The sequence below is a fragment of the Colletes gigas genome, unplaced genomic scaffold, assembly GCF_013123115.1.
Source record: "Colletes gigas isolate AHSC1104 unplaced genomic scaffold, ASM1312311v1 Colletes_gigas_Sc00008, whole genome shotgun sequence".
In the NCBI taxonomy this organism is placed as follows: domain Eukaryota; kingdom Metazoa; phylum Arthropoda; class Insecta; order Hymenoptera; family Colletidae; genus Colletes; species Colletes gigas.
Window position 1 is genome coordinate 1,803,249 of NW_025106637.1, and position 17,116 is coordinate 1,820,364.

Below are 17,116 nucleotides of genomic sequence, written 5' to 3' on the forward strand. Positions count from 1 at the left end.
TAATAGAGCGCTCCGTTATTAGGGTATTTGGATAATGGGCGTTCAGACACGGAAGGTTCTATTATAATAGAGAAACACGTAACCACGACATAGGATTAGAGAGCTTAATAGAGAGGATCACCTAAAATGCCAAGTATTAATTCAATTAAGTCGATGAATTATTAATGAAATAATGAAGGGTCCACGATAGCCCTCATGCGGTCGTTTAAGGGTTGATACTCCTCCATGGCTGCTGAAGTAGCAGTTTCACGATTCCGTCGTGAAAGTCCATCGAAAAATCATTCGCATCTCACGGAAAGTGACGGATAAAATAATAATCAACGGGACAGAGCCGCGGACTAGATGGAAAAGAAAAGATTAGCGGAAGAGACGCGGGGGAAGAAAAGGCGAAAGGTGGGTTGTGAAAATCGAAGCTGGAGAGCAAGAAGGGAAATCCAAGAGTGTATTTTTCCATCGTGAAAACCGAAGTGCATTGAAGCAGGAAAGAACCGGCGGTTGATTAATACAGTCGCTCGAGCCGGGGTGCTTTACAGACATTTTCGTCGTAAAGGGCTCCGTTTCAAAGACCGCCACCGCTCAATGCGGACCCGAACCTTGTTGACTATTCGCGAAATAGTGAACGCGAGACTCGGTTCGAGATCTCGAGAGCCCCTGCTGGCTATTACGATCGAGAAATATTCGGGGGTGAAATTCCCCCGCTGGTCCAGAGAAAGTTTTTCAAGCGAAAGCCTGAATCGAGACGGTGAATTGTTTACTTCGAGACGAGGACACTCGTCGTTCGTTCTTACGCGATTTTCCCTTGAAGAAGCGGTGCACGTTGGAATATCGATGTTATTTTATGTAAAAGTTAGGGCCAAAGAAAACGGATAGAGACAGTTTGACGGGATAGAGGCAGAGAGAGAGAGAGAGAAGGAGCGTTTATTACATGAGAGAATCAGGAGGGTTAACGGAGACAAAGGGGTTAACCAGCTCGATTTCTCGACTCGTCGCGAAAGAGATTCAGCGGGTTGAAACGGGCGAGTGGTAAATCGGAGGAGCGCGCTTCCTCCGCCGGAATCCTTTCTTGCTTCTTCTTTCGTCACTCGTGACCGATTGTACCTATCATAGTGGCTCGAGATGCGCGTGTGTTCCCATACATCTCCTTTCATTCGAGAGACTCCAGAAGAGAAGTGGGTGGACGGTGGTGTGCTGGGGTGTCGTTAAAGAGCGACGAAGAGGGTAGGGTCGGTAGCTGGAGAAGAAGAACGCGAGTAGCAGACGGAAATAAAAGCGAGAAAACGTCGTCGGTGCGACGCTGGTGGAAACGAGAGAGCGATAAAAAAATGGGGGGAGGGCTAGAAAGGGACAGAGAAGGGAGGGAGGGCGAACGAGCGAGAAATGGGTGCCGAGGGCTGCCACCGTCGGAGGAGGCGACAAAGATATTAATTAAGAATTAACACGCGTACTGAAACCGCCCTTAATTAGTAACAGTCAGTGCCTGGAGCAGGCGGTTTGTCTGCACGAGCCCGTACCAGCGGGCGCAGGGTAAACACGGGGAATGAATTGTAATCAAAAAAACATGCCAGCGGATAACGCCCCGATTCGTCGAGGAAAAAAAAAATAAAAAAAACCAAAAGTAATTCGCTCGCGATATGTAAACGAGGAGCGGGCTTTTCCGTCGATCGACCGATCGAACGAGCCTGCACGCGATGGCGTATCCCGCTAAACGAAGTTTAGAACCGGGGTACGGAAATAGCGGGGAAAACGCGCCAGCGCACGCGCGGTACCACCAAACGAAGGCCAAACGGCATAAAGGAAAAGCCTTCAAACGGTTCACGCTCGTGTCATGAAACATTTGCTTTGATTACTTGCTGGAGCTCATTAGCACCGTAATTAACGTGAAACGCGCATAAGCGAAGGAATACCTTAGAACCGGTGTAATTCGATCAAGAAGAATTTCACTCCAGACTCTTTGCCGGAAAGATCCTTTGGATCTTATCCTGGCGTAGCCTACATTTCCGGTTTCGCGCGAAACAACGGCGAGAAAAGCACGCGTCGTTTACAAAATTCCACTTTACTTGCATCGGGGATGTTGATAAAGACGAACAGGATTAAATTCTTGAAGATTACTCGTCAGAGTTTTTGGGGGATGTTATTTTGCTATCGGTTGAAATTTCGTCGCATAAATTAACGATTAAAGTACAGAGCAGACACCGTCCCTGGGCGCGAAGGGGTTAACAATGACCAACCGTCTGTCGCTCGATGGATTTAACAGTTTCAACAGCGTCGAGCGAGCCAGAAACTGTCGCACTTTTAACAGTGCGTTCTGAATAGAGGTCATTAGCTTCGCGTTCCCTTTGCGATTGCCTCGCGTTCGCGACAGAATTTTCCCGCGACTAAAAGGACCACTATTCTGAATAAAGTAGTTGGCAGAGAAGGAATTTCTATCCGGGTTCTCGTTCGTTTGTGTCCTTAAGGGCGTAATTATCTTTTTCGAGGTACGAAATCGGTTTTTACACGTACACGCGGGGACTTCGACACGTATTTTCCAAGCATCGAGTGGATATTCAAGAAATTATCAAAGTTACACGGAGCGTGACATTGTGTGCTCGTTCCATGAAGTTGCAAACCATTTTTAAAAATAGTGGGTGTAATTGGGGCAATTATGGGAGAAAAGATTTTTCTTTTGGCCATCGTGAGCCAATATTGATCACTACTCAGTGAGGTACGAGGATGTTCAGGAAGATCCAGTGGCGTTCTCGAGCTCGTAATCCTTTCGGGGTACCCATTGGCCGGCCCTCGAAGTAGTCGGGGATCGATGCGTGTACCTATTGCGTGCTCCGCACGTGAAATCGTGACGTCACCGGCCGGAGGCCATTTTGACTCAGCTGGTCCCGACAAAAAGCTGCTCGAATGGCAGGACGCCATGTCCTGCGAGCTCCGCAATACAATGAACAATGATCTGTGCCGCGCCAAGCGCACACGGACACCCGTCGCACCGATTAACACGCTCGCAAAACGCTCGAAACGCGCGCCACGACGCCGAGCGTGTAGAAACCTGGAACCCTTTCGAAGGGGGATGACCGAATCGCGCACGTACCTGGAAATAAAAAAAGCATCCTCGTCCACGAAGAACAGGGAAATAGAGAGGGGGGGGATCGTTTCGTTTCTCAGGAAATATTTTGACAGGGATGGGCGTGGTGGTGGTTCCCGTTTCGCCCCGAAATTTCTTTTTTCAACCCTCGCCGAGAGGGTTTTCGGTTTCACCTTTGCCACTTTGAAGCGATACACGGCTCGCGGACGAATAAATATTACGCGGCTGAAAAATGTGCTTTCGAGCACATCCAGGCATCCTCGACTCCTTGCGGCAGGATTGTGCCGATGAAAAGGGGGCAGGTCGCGGGGGTGGCGCGCGAGAAGAGAGGCCCTCTCGGTGCCGTTCGTTCGTCCGCTCGTTCGTGCAGATACAGTGGCTACATTGTGGGTTTAGAGGCTCATTGTACGACGCCCAGCGCGGGGCATTGTCGTCCTTTTTCGAGGGCCGGAGATTCACACCTTTTCACCGGTGCGATTTTCCACGATGGGCGCGCGTTCCATTGAGCGGAAGAGGGCGAGCCAGCCCGTGGAAGGGACCACGGAATCGAGAGACCCCGAGAGCAACGGAGAGAAGGAGAACGGATAAGAAACCTGTAAGATCCTCGCGGGGATCTACAGTGATGAGTTTCCAAACGCACGCTTCCGGTCATAGATATTTTTACAGTGATCCTTTTACGCGAGGATGCAAGTAAGGACGAAATATGGAAGCTTTCTTTCAACGACGATGGGTCGGTTGAAACGGGAAAAACAATGGTGGCTATTTAAGACGGGGGTGTCGAGGATGTGAGCTCTTCCGGATTGAATTTCTTCTAGCTCTGGGTTTCAAAGACAGCTCCACGAGGCCGTTAGCGCGTTCCTTCGATTGAAGAAAGAGATGGTCTATTATGTATTGCTGACGCGATCGGACCATATACGTTCTCAAGATTTAAATTCCCCTTTCTCTGCGCGGAGTGGCCTGTGTTTTATGTTCAATTCAAGCTACTTCCATCTAGCTTCTAGTTCGTAATTCTAAAAAATTTCTCCCTCTGTTCGACTTTCATAATAAATTTATTCTAACTGGATATTACTTGTTAAAAACATTGAAAACACCGTGAGTAGCAAAATGTAATTAATTCACACTCAGGTGCACCTGTAGTCGGAGAAATTTTTTCCTACGACGAAAACTCGTGTACAAAACCTACATTTTCCACGTTTATTTTTCCACGAGGAATTGTCCACCCCTCTATGGTACACGTACGTACTACCACTGCTTATGTACACGGACTCGGCTCGAAGATACAGGGAAATTAATTCGACCGAGCAGATATTGGATTCGATCTCATCGTTAGTACTTCCGTAATCGATGCAGGGATCGATATTACGAGCCGTCGCCCGGCTTGTCTCCTCCCTGGATCCCCCCCCAGATCTGCTAATTGCACTAATTTCAATGAATCTCCTTCGAGAAGGTGTATTTCCCGGGTACCTTATGAATTTGTAAGCAAAGAAATTTGAAAGCCTGCCAAGTCTCTCTTCTGGAAGGGACAATTAGACTCTTCTCGTCGACCTTGAGGGGAGTCAACGAGACGTTGAGGAGTTTGTCCGACCGATCGTTAAGTTACCTCGTCCCTACAGCGACAACCATTGTCAAGATTAGAGAATTTCCCGGATGCTTCGAATAATGCCTCCATTTATCAATCCGAATTTCGAGCAACGCGGTGCTTCGAGACATCATCTTTCCAATCTTCTATATAATTTACCACGCATACCGTGTTTCTATCCTAGAAAGATCGAGCTACGAACAGTCGCGTCGAAAGTCGAAGCACTTTGGATACGCGTTTACGTCCAAAACTTGTACCCGTGGCCGTCTTTGCAAAGCATTTTCCAAAGAACAGACAACAGGCGTATTCCGGGTCCTCGATCGAACGAACTCGACAACAAAAGTTTCGCGGTGACAGCCAAGACAGGGGCGATGAGAGTGGTTCGAGGACTAAATTTAGGTCGACATGTGCGGACGTGAGTTTGTCTGGCGCCAAGGAACAAAATATGTAGTTCGGCTACAAAAATATTGGGTTACTTCGAAAACAGCCGGCAGTCAACACTTTCCTGAAGCGTTGCATGTGTTTCGCTGGCTCGGCTCTGCCGGTCGTCGTCGTCGAATTAAAACGAGACTCCCACGAGCCAGACTCGGGGCAAATTTCATCCACGATCGACGAATAAAAAATTTTCTGGAAGCTTATGTCACCCAGATTTTCCACCGCCATTATCTTGATCGATTGGCGGAAGATCGGTGAAGTCTGCACGCCTAGGGGACGATTAATTGCGCCATTGAGCGAATTGTGCATCATCGGTATTATCGAGCATAGCCACTCGGAGAATAATTATGAAATCATTCACTCGCGAAACAATTCCAACCCGCTTTTCATTTAATTCCCGATGTTTAGTCGGTCTATTTTCAAAGGGTGCTTCCGCGACACTGTTAATCCGCGCCATTGAATCGATTCGAACGGGAAAGCCCCGCTCTAAACGCGAAATTATGGAAATTATTAAAACTGGCGTTCGATCGCCGTCAACGAATGCACCCCTTCGACGTTCCTGCATATTTTCCGGATTAGTCCTCGCGAGCTCGAGGCGTTGGAGTTCAGGAATCAGGGTCCTGGTAACTTTAATTTAAATTTAACGCAGTTCCTCCTGCCAGTCAGAATGATTGTCAATTTTATCTGTTTGAGAATTAAAATTGCATTGTTCTTCGTCGAACAGTTGTGTCTCTATTAGTTTGAGTTCTGACTAGATACGAACGACGACACTCGCGTATCGTTTCCCGATAAGTTATCGTATTTTTGTCCAGGATTGACGGAACGTTGGCTCGGAGCTCTCCAATTATTAGAACCCCAAGCAGTGCTGTAACAAGTTTGCGACCCTCGCGTCTCCATCGAGCGCGGATTTGGAAGGGGTCGCTCAGCGAACGGTCGCTACGGTGCCGTTGCCGCGTACTGCATGATCGCGCGACTCTTATGAATACCGTAAATTTTACGCGATGCTACCGACAATTTCGCCCGGTCATCAGCATAAAATCTATTCCCGTCGCGCGGCCGTTCCCGTCGAAAACGAGACTCGGAGCACGCCAACGAGGAATTCACTGCCGGAGTACAGCGGGACAGAATCCCGGAAACGTGGGCAAAATTCGTACAATCGGTCACAGATGTTCTCCACGCGAGCATAATTAATCACGAATGAAATTGATATGCATTGGAAGCGTCAGCAACGTCTTCGACCAGGAAAATAAGTCGCATAATCGCACGTTTTAGAGATTTACGCCTCGACTGTACGCGAATTTACAGACGAACAATTATTCAGCGACTTTAGCCACTTAGCCCGAGCTCGCGCGAGCGCTCTGTTAACGAGTGAGTTTTGTTCCATCGAGACTGGGATTCTTTCGCGATTCTCTAATTAAAAGCCTACGTTGGCGGGCTCAGTAGCGAACGTTTCAGGGTTTTTGTAACGCACTAATAGTCGCGGCTGGAGAGGCTCGAATTAAAGGGGTTGAAAAATAGACAATATTTGGGATTTTTGTTCCGGCGAAAATACGCGACGCGTTGAACCGGGTCTTTTTCTACTAATTAATACATTCACCATGGCGTGGTGGGAAAAATACAGATTATTATTTTTTTGGCGAAGAGTGTACTTGCTTCGCGGTTGAAGTTTCCGTGGGGATGAAAGACGCGTCGATTTATCGCGAAAGTTTCTATCGTGGTCCTCGATCACGGACGAAACCCTTTACGTCCCATCTGTCTGCGAAAATAAAGCTCAAATAACGTGTTCTCTGCGAATCGACGTCGCGGTACGTCCGTGGCCGTAGCGACGCTAAATTTTCCACGACGCCAGCGGCAATTTCAGCCGGTCATCGGCGTAAAGTCGATGCTCATTGTGAGCCCTGGCGGGTTCACGAGGATGCTGGCAGACAAGAGGGAGGACACCGTCGGTGGGTGGACAGGATGGCTGTAGGGCTGGCGAGGTCGCGCTCTCGCTCGCTCGTTCGAGAGAGAGAGAGAGAGAGGAGTTAATGGGGACGAACTGTAGAAGTGGCTATAGTCTAGAGCCGTGTTAGGGCCAGGGCCATTAAGCTTAATGACATAATGAAGTAAATGGCTGTGCATGCCATGCCACGCCGGAGACTATAGCTTATAACCGCCGTGCCTCCACCCCCGCGCAATATACCGCGTGCCAGGAATTCCTGACTTATGCCGGCACTGGCCAGCCGAAAGGGGTAGCCGGCTATGGGGTGGTGTTCTTTCTCCCTCTGTCCGTCTGTCCGGGCCTGGATCCTTCTCTCTTTCAAGCCTTTTGCGCTCTGGTACGCGCGCGTGTGTGTGTGTGCGCGACACTTTCCCTCGGTTGTATCTCTCGGTGCACGGACGTCTCTGTTCATCCGTGTCCCGTCGTCTCGTTCTCTGTCGGTACATTACCTAAGGGTAGCGCGGGTTCGGAGTCGGAGTCGCAGCCGCCACACGTGCTGGAAGTGAATTTATTTCGGGAATTGCCAAGGCGTCGCGCGCCTCCCTCTGTCTCTCTCCCCCATTCTGGGTCCCTCGTTTTCCGTCAGGCGATTCGCTAAAAACCGCGCGCGCGCTGCCGTCCCGCCTAACCCTCTTGAATTTCCTGCCGAGGACTCGTAATTATGCGTTTCGCGCGCGACGGAAGGTCGGTTCGTTCGCTCGCTCGCCCCGCGCCCGCGTTTAAAGTATTTAATGCGATTTAGCAAAGGCGGCAAACAGCGCGAAAAGCGGGCTGTGTCGTCCGGCGGGTGAAGTCGCGCGACTCGTCTCCTCTTGTTTGCCAGCCGCCGACACTGCCTCTCCTTTTCAACGGATTCGAGGCTTTTCTGTCGCCGGGAACTTTGAAAGCCCCGCGCGCCCGTCGCCGCCCGCGTTAATCACACGGAAGTGCCTAATGCGCCGCTTGATAGCTGCAATTTCAGTATTAATTGGACGCGTGAATGGCACCGCGACGCTCCGCCATCCGACGTTCCGTTCCGAACCCGGCCGCTGCGTACCCCTTAGCCACGGGTTCTGTTGCCGGAATGCCGGCCGGACAGGTTAAATAGAAAGGAGTTCCCTTTCGCTAATAACAATGAACGTACTCGGAACTGATTACAGTACACTAGACGCACTCGTTCACGCTCTTGAAACTCTCTCACACTAATTTTAACTCTTAAATCCGACTCGTTTGCTCGGGGCTCCTCGCTTTTTACTCTCCTTCGCTACTCTACTCCTGACACCTCCCTCGTTCGATTCTTTTACCAACCACTAAAGCTACCGAAACTTCCCTTAAAACCGAAATAACACAACGAGAGTGCAACGCCTGACGCGCTATTCATTGGACTCACTACTGTTTTCTGCAGAGCCATGTATTATAGCTCCAATATTGGTATTCCTTGGCTACTTTGTGACGAAATTAATTCGTAGACCTACTAGCAAACGAGCTCTGTTTCTTTCGAATATGGTGAGACACCAACAGGATTAGAAAACGCTCGGTTTCAGAGCTAGTGCAATCGATGGAAGTTTGCTCGTCGGAGAAGCGACGAGGAGTCCTTGAACATCCTGCGAGAGGAGTACTCGCAGTGTGGAACAAAGTACGCGCGAACTGGTCGGTGAAAAAACACGTTGTTTTCGGGCAATCAACACTTCGCTCATTGTCCCCGGCTGGCACCTGAATGCGTGGCCATCATAATATTCACACCATTCGTAGAGGGGTCGAATTTCGAGCATGGCCACCGCGGGTCCGGTGAATGGTTCGAGACGCGCGTGAAAACACGTTTCTGACCACGAGGTGTGAAGCCTCGCAGGAGCAAAAAGAAGAGGCACAGAGAAACCGGGGTAGTCGAGGGTAAAAGAGTCGAGAAGCGCTTCCGAGAAATTCCGCCCACGAATTCGTTATACTCTTTTTCTCTTTTTCTTTGATTTTTTTCGCTCGTTTCTTACTCTTTCCAGGCCCCTCCTTTGGCCGCGTCCTATTCATTAATTATCGTCATTCAAGGGGACCAAGGGGCCTCCGATTGTTGGATCCGGGATCGATGAAACGCGTTTCGCGCGTAACCGTGATTAAGCCGTCGAGTTTCCGCGAAATAACCGGTCCCAGGGACTGGTTTCACTCGAGAACTTAATTACTGGCTGCATTATATGTGAGCACCCCGATGCACGAATCGACGCCTCGAGAAACAACGTAATTCCTGCTGCTTAGAAGAAATCCCGTTCCGCCTCTCGCCGAGGCACGCCTCCACGCGTTAATTATCCCTCTTCGTTATCATTGTCGGAGGTCGAAGATTGCGTCGAAAATAATTATCGTCGGCCGCTGTTCAATCGCGCCTTATCGATATCAACGATAAAATCGACGAACAGTTCGAAAACTGGGTCTCCAAATTTTTACGAGAATAATATTTTACAATTTTATAATTTCTTATAAATTGTACGCGTACAATCAGCAGTAGAGAATTAATACCAATCTTCCAATAGAAGTCAAATAAGATGGTTCTTTAAAATATTTTCCATACGTCGAGATTTTTAAAAATGTGCAGATGTAATCGATAATTTGCTTTATCGCTGGCTCGAAGCGTGAACGATAGATGAAAAGAAGGACTTCGGGGGTGAAACGCGCGGAGCGAATCGAGCTACTCTCCAGAGGGCGAACGATCGGACCAGCCAAATTAATTCGACCCCGAGAACATCGCAGAAGCATTAGCAGCTTACCCCTAAGCTGCTGTCGGTTTGTTACAAGTGTTTTACAGCGTGTTACATGGTGCAGCAAAACTACCCCAGAGTTGAGGGTCCCTAATCTACCGAAACATCCCTCGGGATGTATCCAAGCATCGACTGCACTCGGATACGCTCCATTCGCCCTTTCGACTATGTAAACGACCGCGTTACATGTTTCACGCGCTCGATAAATAATTCTCGGCCTGATGCATTTTTCAAGTGCGTCGGCATTTCGCGCGGGATTCGGGGGGAGCACCTAGGGGGCCGCTGACGGTCAACGTCGAGCAAGAAACCCCCGTGCGTTCCACGTTTTCGTATCTGGTTGCGTTCAACGAGCCATACGCTCGTTTGGGCGATTAAAAAATCAATCTTTTCGTTCGTTTCATTTTCTAAACGTAATTAGACCCCACGAGTAATCGATTAGCCGCTGTTTTTCCTGGTGTCTTCTTCAATTTTTAATGGTCACGATTATTCGTGTTCGCGAACTGGCATTCCTCTCGTTAATCATCCGCTTTCACTAGCTTTCTCGCATTTACGCGTGTTCTTATAAAATGGCAGCCGAGCCGAGGGACGAGGAAAGCCGCGGGGTCAGGACGAGTCGTCTCATTCGCCGCGCGATGAGGTAATTTCTCGATGAATCCACGAAAGGGCATTTATCCGTTCGTTCTACGTGCGGCGAGAAGGGGGCGGGCACGAATTTTCAATTACGCGACACAAAGGCCCGGTTAATTCCCCGGGTTTGAAACGTCTTCGCGGTGCATAGCCTCCCCCCCACGGTCGTCGAAGAGAGAGCCTGCTCGAGGAAGCGACGAGGAAGAGAGGACCGTCAGCGCCGTGAAAAGATTTTCAAATTAAATTTCGGGATTAGTACCCTGGTTTAATACGGACAAGTGACGGCAGAAGACGTCCCAGGGGTGTGCTACGTGCTACCTTCGCCCTACCCTTGGGACACCATACACACGAGCCACTGTGTAACAACGCGACGACGTCCCGACCCACCCTCCAGCTCGTAACACTTCGCGCGTTTCCATTTGCTCGACGTAAACTCCTCGTGTTCCGCTGGCTCCCTTTCTACGGGTATGGTCTTCCAGCCCGGCCCGTGCCCGGTGTCCAGCTGGACGCAATTTCGACGAGTTGCGGGTCGCAGGAAATTTGCTACGCGATTTCGCGCGGTATCGGTGGCCCCCTTTACAAACGACTGGACGTCTCTTTCGTTTATTCGTTTCGGTGAAATTGCTGTTTTGGAATCCTGATGGTTGCAACCCTTGTCGAATCCGGGTCGTTTCTGACCCGTTTATGACACGTACTTGAGCAGACTTTGCAACGGAGACGAAACGAAGCTCGGCGAGGAGTCTCGCGATGTCCGAGCCCGGGGTTCGGGGTCGAGGATTCGAATATCAATTATCGAAGAAACCACGGATCGCCGGGTACTCTAAGAGGTTCTATTAGGCGCGAGCAGTCTGGCGCAAGGCAGCCAGCCAAGCAAGGCCACGGGTTTAAGGTCTTAACAGCTACTAAAGCAAAAGCTCCTTCTGTCTCGCTCTTAAGCACGGAAAACAAGCCGTGTTAGACGAAGGGGTGTACTGAGAGCCGCCATTGGCTATCCACGCTCCTTTATTGCCGGTTGCCTGGTAACCAGCCTGCCACCAACACACACCGATGGCAACCACCCCGTGTAACCACCCTGAAACCTGACAGCACCGTGCACACCCTCGCTTAGGAACAGCAACTCGCAACCACCACCACCACCCGCCGCCCGCCGCCGCCAGCACCGTCTCCTCGCTTCACCCACCCTCTCCGCGATCCTCCACGAGCCACGCACACACACTCGCCACCACGCACACGCGTGCACACCGATCCACGTCCCTACGATACGGGGATGTGCGATGGAATCTTCGTGTAATCGCCGGTGTTCGACGGTGTGCGTGGACGAGAAACAACCCTGCACGGTCTACGAGTGTACGTACGCATGGCGTGAATATATTTAGCGAGGAAACTACCACTGTTTTCGCGCGGGAGGGTGTTTCGAGAGCCGCCTGCCACTCCGGCTGCCTCTGTGGGTGCAGAAAGTCTGCGCTCCTGGCCGAGTGGACCGCGAAGTTTTCTCTGAAGCTGCTTTGGATTTCTTCCTTTTATCGGCGATACCGCCGCGCGGGGCAGAGAACGGGGGGACACTTTGTGCGAACGATTGCGTCCCGCTGCTAGTAATCGCGATGGTGCGCGCGGGCCCTTTGAGTCTTTGGAGCCGTTCCTCGATCTCGCCCCGCGGGTTGATGTTTCGGGGCTCGAGCACTCCCCCCCTGTCCGTGAATTTCGTCGCCAAGATAGCCGTGTGGGGAGAGACGGTCGAAGATACGCGCGTGCAAGAGGCTTTTAAACTTTTCAATTTTCACCTTTCGTTTTATCTCTTGGAATATTTCGTAATATTTTTATCCATAGCCCCAAATCATTTTCACTCCTATCGTTTCCTGCTGTTCGACCCTCGGTACCAGCGCGCCCTAAAATTATTTAGCTGTAAAATAAGGTGATCCGAGGGGGTTAAACAAACTTTGGACCAAAGAGCAAACGCTGTAGAGTCGAGACAGCACCGTCAGAGGGATAATCGAGGGTCTACCCTCGCCCAGACCCGACAGGTCAGAATCATTAGAAACGGGTAGAGTTCGAGAGGCTACGAAAGATACTCCTTTCTCGTCAGGACCGATCGACCTCTTCGGATGTCCCGCATTAAATCCAATAAAAACGTTCCTCGACGTCGAATCGTCGGAACGGCGACGCGCACACGATCACGCTCGACCGGGCACAATCTTACGGGTTCTCTCTCGTCGAGGAGATTAAAAACAATTGGTTCTGAAGTGGGCTGCATGCGCAAATACGACGCGACCTCTCCCTAGCCAAGGTCTCGAGGGAGGTCGCGACATCCCACGATATTCGAGGGCACTACGAACGGATTAGATCCAGGACAAATTAGAGAGAGAGACGGGCCTCGTCCGGGCGCCCCGAATCCATCCTGGTAGAGGGCAAACGCGTTTCCCGCTGGTCCCGTAATAGCTAACTGGATTTGATTAATCGATTCGGTTACAGTCTATAACTTAGCCGTCGTGACGCTTCCTGCTGCCCGTAATATCGATCATTCGAGCGCGCAGGACGCGTCGCGACGACGAAAACAAGCCTCTCGGTGAATTACGATGTTTTGCGATCGCTCCTGGATTCCCTACGCCGCGATTACGCGCAACGACAGAGCTTACGAGGGATGGTGTATCTCAGCTCGAGGGATGAAACGGTCTTCTCGGTTAAACTCTTGCGCAAATTCTGAATTGATCTCGGTGATTTGCAAAATACGCTTCGTATCGAGGGTGCTAATTTCAATTTCATAATTCAGGCTGATGGCGTAGCGTGGAATGTCGGGATAGTTTTCCCGTGGTTATTAGCGCGTTAACAGCCGACCCAGGCACCCGCGTCCACGTTCTCCGGCGCCGATTGGTTCGACGGTTCGCGGTAAATAAGCGTACTTAAAAAGTCGGGAGCAGGAAGCAACGCGGAGCCGGGGTGGCGTAAAGAGGCCTCTCTACGATCTTGTGAAACAATGCATCGCGCGAGCACCCGTGCACGGTGTCTTGAGCCGCGCGTGTTCGCGCCTCAAATATTTATTTTCCATACCGGCTCCATCGTTTCTCTCCCTTCGCGCGGCAACGACGCGCGGTGAAATCTCCTCCCGCTGATTATGCGGAAAATAACCACCTTCAACGCCGAGGGAAAAATAAAGCCTTTTGTGCGGCGCGATCTCAGACGACGCAACATTAGTTCTCCTTTGTGGGAATAGAAAATACCGGAAATAAAATTGAATTATTCGCGCGGCGTTCGAATCGTTCGTGTCGGAAATTGTAACCGCAACCTGCGCGGGATTCGACCCTTAATGGTGTATAGTAACTCACGTAACCAGATTATTATTACATGATAACATGCAGCGACCTGGTTAACCAGCAACGAGAGTCTCGAAACCTGCATAATATTGGTCACGTTGTTTTGTCCATCCACATATCATCCCTTACGATACGCGTTGTTCGATAATTTTGATCTTCGGAGTTTGTGGAGCATTTTGGGATTACACAGTTACGAGCGACCTAAATGGAGTCTCTTCCAAGGGTTAATTGTAATAGGTCCGCTCCGTTTGTAAATGGAATTAAGTAAATAAATAGTCCAAGGCCTGGTTGGAGGGTATTCACCCGGTCAATCTTTTCCGCGCTCGCGGTTCCCATTCGACTTTAATTATCCGTTGGCTTTTCGGTGGTCGGATTGATAGAGCACGCGGGTGGCGTAAATAGAGCAAAATTTATTTGACGCGCGCTGGTAGGAAAAGACGGAGCTCGTCAGCGCGAAGAGGCGTCCCGTGTGTATGCCGCGGGAAGAAATGTTGGATAAAATTAAGCCAGGGAGTTTCCTTGAATCGGCTGAATGCCTGCGACGCTTGCTCATTAAGTTCTTCGTCTTGGCGACGAGCGTGGAGAGACAGTTTCCACGGCGTGAAGCTCGCGGAGACGAGAGTAACGCGGACGATAGTTTTCGTTAAATAACCGCGAACTACGAGCGTGTTTCGCGGCTCGAGAGCTTCGGGGAGGAACATTGGGTTAATATAGTTCGTTTGGGCAATTAGACAGAAATTCTTTGAAACAGAAACCGTTGGCTGGCGGCTCTGTATTCACTGTTTAGACTTAGGAACCGTGCGTTTTTCAACGTTCCCCCTCGTTTCACCGATGGCCACAGCGTCGTTTCTTCCTTTGACTTTGAGGAAGCGGTTTTTTTCAGAAAACTGTTAAATGCGACGCGAACGAACGCGAGCCGGCACAACGCGAGCCCCGAGAAGAATAAGAAAGGATTAACAATGCTTCTAAAAAGCAGCCTTCGCTATTTTCGCGTGCCGCGCGTAGCCGGCGTCGCCGCCGCGACGCTGCTCGACTCGAAATTCATACGAGTTCCTCTTTTCGCTTCTCTTTACCGGGCTTCTCCGTTTGTTTCGACGCCCACGCGTTCGGAAAACTAGCTTTCGCTCCATTTTCTCCGCGTCGCCGAGCAACCACTTACCCGATACCCCGATCTTTGTTTCCAACAAATTATTTCAGCTTCGAATTGTTTATTCTTGGTCGATTTTCCCTGGAAACTTCTGGCGGTCGTGTTTCAATCCGCGCGAGACTATTTTCGCGACACAATGAAACGTACGTGGAAGGTTCAAAGTGTTTTTGAAAAGACATCAAAGAGGGATCAGCATAATCGTCGACCCTTTGCTCTCCCAAAAACACAAAAAGCATGCGTGAAAAATTCGCAAGAGCCATCCCTCTAATTGCACGCACACCAGCCACCGTGAATTCTCAAAATTTCTGAAAGCGTTCCTTCAAACGGCTTCGAACCGAATCGTCTCCCGTTCGTTTAGAAGCAGCGTTGAGCTTCTGGCTTTTCGCTCGCGTTCAACTAACCGCGAGCAACGTTTCATACAGACGTTAAGGTGTGTTTCCATTTAGCGAACGAACGAGTCGGAGGGCGAACTCTGCACAATGTGGGCCGCAAAGATGTGTAATACTATTTCGAATCATAGATTACAAACAAAATCTATTTACTCCTCAGTTCCGTGAAGCATCACATTCCACGAGTGGCTTCGTTGACTAATTGCACGATTCAAAAATAAAGTAAGTCCACATAGGAGTCTCAGTTATTAATACTAAGGTGAAACATCTGTTTGGAGCAAAGTTGTGGGTTAGCAATCTCTCCCAGAGTTAGAGTGGTTCGATAAATGGAAACGCACCTTTAGGAAAACACCTGGGGAGGCGGTGAACTAGCGCGGAGCATTCGTGGAAATAATTTCCCGAAAGAAGTAGGATGAGGGGGTGGAAGGTTCGCGCGCATGACGTCAGCAATGCGTTTCGGGGTCCAATTAGTCGAAGGACACGTATAATTGGAATTAAGCTCTTAATTAATAGTTAATTAGCCGCCGGTAGTGGCGGCACCAGCGGCTGCCAGCCGCAACAACAACTGTAGTAACGAGTTAGCCCCGGGGGGAGGGTGGTTTTCATTGTGGAGCGGCGCGCGCCACGGTGCAGGCTCTCCGCTCGTTAATTCGAAATTAATTTATAATTGATAATTATTTTCGGGCCACGGGTCCTGCCCGCGTCGACGAACTTTTCTAATTCCCCGCTTCTCGTGCTCGCGGAAAATTGCCATTTACGCGCGCGCGTGGCGAGCCGGGGCGAGCAACGCGTTTGACAAAATAAAAAAAAAAACGAATAAACGGGGAGGAAAAAGTTTTTTCTTCCTCCCCCCTCTCCGGGCACGCTCCCTAATTGGAGAATACGAACGTTCAGAGACGAATATGCAACGCGCGACCCGAACCGGACAACAGAGTCTCGTGACTCCTTTCTCCTCTCCTAAAATTTTTCATCTCTATTTTCCGCGCTGTTAGACGCGGCTCCATCGACCAACTCGAAATTCCGTTATCGGTAATCAATTTTCCGGGATTTTCCACGGAATATCGAGTGTCATGTCCGCGTTACGACAGTCGATCTCGTCCACCGGAAATTGCGTACCGATCGACGCGAGCTCCTCTGATCGAATCATGGTACCTGTCGCCGGTGTTGACTACATTTTCGCCCAAGACTGAAAATCCTATGCTCATTGATCCCCGATGATCCTATGTGCTGGAAAATAGCGAACTAGAAAATCGTTTCTTCGTTGATCCTCATCATCACAATGAATAGGAATATTAATTGTAAAGCAAGCTACTTTTAATTTCATTCGTCGCACAGGGCGATAGAGATTAAAAGAACGAACAAACTACACAAACACAATAAAGCAGAGGAAAACAAATGAACGTACCAAAAAGAGAAAACAAAATACACAAAGAAAGAAAGCTATGAATTACGAATTGCAGGGATCATAGAGCTTTCGGGACAAAAGAAATCGGTGTTGCAAAATGGGTTAGCGTTCGCCACAGTGCGATCTAAGCACGAGGCCACAAATTCCGAACTGAAGTCAGTGGGTTACAGCGATCCTTCTCGTCTCGATGCTCTAAGGTTGACGTAGAATTCTGGGTGTTCGCGACGCGTAGGATTATTCGTCGAGAGAGACACCTGATCCAGAATGCGACAATAACGGTAAGCAGCTGGAATCAAAGGGAAGTCGTTCCGGGAATAGCTAGGAATTTCTCTAATCGACGTTAAATATTCACGAAGGGAGATCAACGAGGGCAGCGGATGGGAGCAGGGAAACACACTCGTTCGACATAATTTGCGCGGATATGCACGCGGTTTCGATTCATTGGCAAGTCA

The 17,116-nt window shown here is 49.8% G+C and overlaps 1 protein-coding gene across 1 annotated transcript in view; it reads left to right on the forward strand.

Annotated features, from left to right (window-relative positions):
• The window catches only part of LOC122396872 (visual system homeobox 2-like), a 56,040-nt gene that overhangs the window by 18,041 nt on the left and 20,883 nt on the right, over positions 1 to 17,116 (forward strand). The gene's annotated exons all lie outside the window — the stretch shown is intronic.